Consider the following 6,061-nt stretch of genomic DNA (forward strand, 5'->3'; position numbering starts at 1 on the left):
CCAGAGGAGCAACGGCATAGTTTTAGCTGGAAGGGCTTGGCAGAGCAGCCGGCGAGAAAAGGCCTCTTGCAATTCTCTTTTCTTTCTGCCTGAATGCGGTCAATTGGCACTCGCCGAAGCAAGGTTTCCCAGCACAAACTACAAAGCAGCAGCTCTCTCCTGGCAGAGGAAATCCCATGCAGTGTTGCCCTGGCGAGATAGTGTTGCTACAGCGAGGCCCAGTGAAAACACACTGCCTAGAGAAATCCTAGCAAAGCAATGTGTTTCCCCACAGGAATGTATGTCAGTTTCAGTTCTTTGCCAGCAACGGAGCTCAGAGGCAACGTCAGATTGTGTGTATCTCAGTGAGAGAAAGAACACTGTGACTTCCCCCGTTCCTCTGACGAAAGCGGTTAGAGGGAGAGAAGCGTCCTTTGCTTTCGCTTTCCCGCAGTGAGCTCGGCAGATCTGCCCTTCGCGAAGGGCCTTTTTCCCCCGGAGAACTGCCTCGCGGTAGCCCTGTTCTGGAAGTGGAACGAGTATGCAGTGTTAGCGTTCAGCTATTGTGAAGGCTCGCTTTGGCCCAGGGCAAACGAAGCGCCGGGGGAAATCTTAGCAGAGCCCGGCGCCTTTCCAGGCTTCAAAGCGTGGAACTGCAGACTCTTTTGCAAAGAAGAGAGCGCCCAGGCAACAGCAGCCTGCACGTTTCTCAGTGAAAGGGAGAACTTCCTAACTTCATCCAGTCCTCTGAGCAAAGCAGGCAGAGGGAGAGAAACTTTCTTTCCTTCCTCTTTCCTGCAACCAATTCCTCCTTTGCTCTTGCAAACGCAAGGCTTCTTCTGAAAAACTACGTCGCGGTGCAGGGATCCTTCCAGAGGAGCAACGGCATAGTTTTAGCTGGAAGGGCTTGGCAGAGCAGCCGGCGAGAAAAGGCCTCTTGCAATTCTCTTTTCTTTCTGCCTGAATGCGGTCAATTGGCACTCGCCGAAGCAAGGTTTCCCAGCACAAACTACAAAGCAGCAGCTCTCTCCTGGCAGAGGAAATCCCATGCAGTGTTGCCTTGGCGAGATAGTGTTGCTACAGCGAGGCCCAGTGAAAACACACTGCCTAGAGAAATCCTAGCAAAGCAATGTGTTTCCCCACAGGAATGTATGTCAGTTTCAGTTCTTTGCCAGCAACGGAGCTCAGAGGCAACGTCAGATTGTGTGTATCTCAGTGAGAGAAAGAACACTGTGACTTCCCCCGTTCCTCTGACGAAAGCGGTTAGAGGGAGAGAAGCGTCCTTTGCTTTCGCTTTCCCGCAGTGAGCTCGGCAGATCTGCCCTTCGCGAAGGGCCTTTTTCCCCCGGAGAACTGCCTCGCGGTAGCCCTGTTCTGGAAGTGGAACGAGTATGCAGTGTTAGCGTTCAGCTATTGTGAAGGCTCGCTTTGGCCCAGGGCAAACGAAGCGCCGGGGGAAATCTTAGCACAGCCCGGCGCCTTTCCACGGTTCAAAGCGTGGAACTGCAGACTCTTTTGCAAAGAAGAGAGCGCCCAGGCAACAGCAGCCTGCACGTTTCTCAGTGAAAGGGAGAACTTCCTAACTTCATCCAGTCCTCTGAGCAAAGCAGGCAGAGGGAGAGAAACTTTCTTTCCTTCCTCTTTCCTGCAACGAATTCCTCCTTTGCTCTTGCAAACGCAAGGCTTCTTCTGAAAAACTACGTCGCGGTGCAGGGATCCTTCCAGAGGAGCAACGGCATAGTTTTAGCTGGAAGGGCTTGGCAGAGCAGCCGGCGAGAAAAGGCCTCTTGCGATTCTCTTTTCTTTCTGCCTGAATGCGGTCAATTGGCACTTGCCGAAGCAAGGTTTCCCAGCACAAACTACAAAGCAGCAGCTCTCTCCTGGCAGAGGAAATCCCATGCAGTGTTGCCCTGGCGAGATAGTGTTGCTACAGCGAGGCCCAGTGAAAACACACTGCCTAGAGAAATCCTAGCAAAGCAATGTGTTTCCCCACAGGAATGTATGTCAGTTTCAGTTCTTTGCCAGCGACGGAGCTCAGAGGCAACGTCAGATTGTGTGTATCTCAGTGAGAGAAAGAACACTGTGACTTCCCCCGTTCCTCTGACGAAAGCGGTTAGAGGGAGAGAAGCGTCCTTTGCTTTCGCTTTCCCGCAGTGAGCTCGGCAGATCTGCCCTTCGCGAAGGGCCGTTTTCCCCCGGAGAACTGCCTCGCGGTAGCCCTGTTCTGGAAGTGGAACGAGTATGCAGTGTTAGCGTTCAGCTATTGTGAAGGCTCGCTTTGGCCCAGGGCAAACGAAGCGCCGGGGGAAATCTTAGCAGAGCCCGGCGCCTTTCCACGGTTCAAAGCGTGGAACTGCAGACTCTTTTGCAAAGAAGAGAGCGCCCAGGCAACAGCAGCCTGCACGTTTCTCAGTGAAAGGGAGAACTTCCTAACTTCATCCAGTCCTCTGAGCAAAGCAGGCAGAGGGAGAGAAACTTTCTTTCCTTCCTCTTTCCTGCAACGAATTCCTCCTTTGCTCTTGCAAACGCAAGGCTTCTTCTGAAAAACTACGTCGCGGTGCAGGGATCCTTCCAGAGGAGCAACGGCATAGTTTTAGCTGGAAGGGCTTGACAGAGCAGCCGGCGAGAAAAGGCCTCTTGCGATTCTCTTTTCTTTCTGCCTGAATGCGGTCAATTGGCACTCGCCGAAGCAAGGTTTCCCAGCACAAACTACAAAGCAGCAGCTCTCTCCTGGCAGAGGAAATCCCATGCAGTGTTGCCCTGGCGAGATAGTGTTGCTACAGTGAGGCCCAGGGAAAACAGACTGCCTGGAAAATCCTAGCAAAGCCCAGTGTTTCCCCACAGGAATGTAGGTCAGTTTCAGTTCTTTGCCAGCAACGGAGCTCAGAGGCAACGTCAGATTGTGTGTATCTCAGTGAGAGAAAGAACACTGTGACTTCCCCCGTTCCTCTGACGAAAGCGGTTAGAGGGAGAGAAGCGTCCTTTGCTTTCGCTTTCCCGCAGTGAGCTCGGCAGATCTGCCCTTCGCGAAGGGCCGTTTTCCCCCGGAGAACTGCCTCGCGGTAGCCCTGTTCTGGAAGTGGAACGAGTATGCAGTGTTAGCGTTCAGCTATTGTGAAGGCTCGCTTTGGCCCAGGGCAAACGAAGCGCCGGGGGAAATCTTAGCAGAGCCCGGCGCCTTTCCACGGTTCAAAGCGTGGAACTGCAGACTCTTTTGCAAAGAAGAGAGCGCCCAGGCAACAGCAGCCTGCACGTTTCTCAGTGAAAGGGAGAACTTCCTAACTTCATCCAGTCCTCTGAGCAAAGCAGGCAGAGGGAGAGAAACTTTCTTTCCTTCCTCTTTCCTGCAACAAATTCCTCCTTTGCTCTTGCAAACGCAAGGCTTCTTCTGAAAAACTACGTCGCGGTGCAGGGATCCTTCCAGAGGAGCAACGGCATAGTTTTAGCTGGAAGGGCTTGGCAGAGCAGCCGGCGAGAAAAGGCCTCTTGCGATTCTCTTTTCTTTCTGCCTGAATGCGGTCAATTGGCACTTGCCGAAGCAAGGTTTCCCAGCACAAACTACAAAGCAGCAGCTCTCTCCTGGCAGAGGAAATCCCATGCAGTGTTGCCCTGGCGAGATAGTGTTGCTACAGCGAGGCCCAGTGAAAACACACTGCCTAGAGAAATCCTAGCAAAGCAATGTGTTTCCCCACAGGAATGTATGTCAGTGTCAGTTCTTTGCCAGCAACGGAGCTCAGAGGCAACGTCAGATTGTGTGTATCTCAGTGAGAGAAAGAACACTGTGACTTCCCCCGTTCCTCTGACGAAAGCGGTTAGAGGGAGAGAAGCGTCCTTTGCTTTCGCTTTCCCGCAGTGAGCTCGGCAGATCTGCCCTTCGCGAAGGGCCGTTTTCCCCCGGAGAACTGCCTCGCGCTAGCCCTGTTCTGGAAGTGGAACGAGTATGCAGTGTTAGCGTTCAGCTATTGTGAAGGCTCGCTTTGGCCCAGGGCAAACGAAGCGCCGGGGGAAATCTTAGCAGAGCCCGGCGCCTTTCCACGCTTCAAAGCGTGGAACAGCAGACTCTTTTGCAAAGAACAGAGCGCCCAGGCAAGAGCAGCCTGCACGTTTCTCAGTGAAAGGGAGAACTTCCTAACTTCATCCAGTCCTCTGAGCAAAGCAGGCAGAGGGAGAGAAACTTTCTTTCCTTCCTCTTTCCTGCAACGAATTCCTCCTTTGCTCTTGCAAACGCAAGGCTTCTTCTGAAAAACTACGTCGCGGTGCAGGGATCCTTCCAGAGGAGCAACGGCATAGTTTGAGCTGGAAGGGCTTGGCAGAGCAGCCGGGGAGAAAAGGCCTCTTGCGATTCTCTTTTCTTTCTGCCTGAATGCGGTCAATTGGCACTTGCCAAAGCAAGGTTTCCCAGCACAAACTACAAAGCAGCAGCTCCCTCCTGGCAGAGGAAATCCCATGCAGTGTTGCCCTGGCGAGATAGTGTTGCTACTGCGAGGCCCAGGGAAAACAGACTGCCTGGAGAAATCCTAGCAAAGCCCTGTGTTTCCCCACAGCAATGTATGTCAGTTTCAGTTCTTTGCCAGCAACGGAGCTCAGAGGCAACGTCAGATTGTGTGTATCTCAGTGAGAGAAAGAACACTGTGACTTCCCCCGTTCCTCTGACGAAAGCGGTTAGAGGGAGAGAAGCGTCCTTTGCTTTCGCTTTCCCGCAGTGAGCTCGGCAGATCTGCCCTTCGCGAAGGGCCGTTTTCCCCCGGAGAACTGCCTCGCGGTAGCCCTGTTCTGGAAGTGGAACGAGTATGCAGTGTTAGCGTTCAGCTATTGTGAAGGCTCGCTTTGGCCCAGGGCAAACGAAGCGCCGGGGGAAATCTTAGCAGAGCCCGGCGCCTTTCCACGGTTCAAAGCGTGGAACTGCAGACTCTTTTGCAAAGAAGAGAGCGCCCAGGCAACAGCAGCCTGCACGTTTCTCAGTGAAAGGGAGAACTTCCTAACTTCATCCAGTCCTCTGAGCAAAGCAGGCAGAGGGAGAGAAACTTTCTTTCCTTCCTCTTTCCTGCAACGAATTCCTCCTTTGCTCTTGCAAACGCAAGGCTTCTTCTGAAAAACTACGTCGCGGTGCAGGGATCCTTCCAGAGGAGCAACGGCATAGTTTTAGCTGGAAGGGCTTGGCAGAGCAGCCGGCGAGAAAAGGCCTCTTGCGATTCTCTTTTCTTTCTGCCTGAATGCGGTCAATTGGCACTTGCCGAAGCAAGGTTTCCCAGCACAAACTACAAAGCAGCAGCTCCCTCCTGGCAGAGGAAATCCCATGCAGTGTTGCCCTGGCGAGATAGTGTTGCTACAGCGAGGCCCAGGGAAAACAGACTGCCTGGAGAAATCCTAGCAAAGCCCTGTGTTTCCCCACAGCAATGTATGTCAGTTTCAGTTCTTTGCCAGCAACGGAGCTCAGAGGCAACGTCAGATTGTGTGTATCTCAGTGAGAGAAAGAAGACTGTGACTTCCCCCGTTCCTCTGACGAAAGCGGTTAGAGGGAGAAAAGCGTCCTTTGCTTTCGCTTTCTCGCAGTGAGCTCGGCAGATCTGCCCTTCGCGAAGGGCCGTTTTCCCCCGGAGAACTGCCTCGCGGTAGCCCTGTTCTGGAAGTGGAACGAGTATGCAGTGTTAGCGTTCAGCTATTGTGAAGGCTCGCTTTGGCCCAGGGCAAACGAAGCGCCGGGGGAAATCTTAGCAGAGCCCGGCGCCTTTCCACGGTTCAAAGCGTGGAACTGCATACTCTTTTGCAAAGAACAGAGCGCCCAGGCAACAGCAGCCTGCACGTTTCTCAGTGAAAGGGAGAACTTCCTAACTTCATCCAGTCCTCTGAGCAAAGCAGGCAGAGGGAGAGAAACTTTCTTTCCTTCCTCTTTCCTGCAACGAATTCCTCCTTTGCTCTTGCAAACGCAAGGCTTCTTCTGAAAAACTACGTCGCGGTGCAGGGATCCTTCAAGAGGAGCAAGGGCATAGTTTTAGCTGGAAGGGCTTGACAGAGCAGCCGGCGAGAAAAGGCCTCTTGCGATTCTCTTTTCTTTCTGCCTGAATGCGGTCAATTGGCACTC

Source organism: Loxodonta africana, chromosome 4, assembly GCF_030014295.1.
Source record: "Loxodonta africana isolate mLoxAfr1 chromosome 4, mLoxAfr1.hap2, whole genome shotgun sequence".
Lineage (NCBI taxonomy): Eukaryota > Metazoa > Chordata > Mammalia > Proboscidea > Elephantidae > Loxodonta > Loxodonta africana.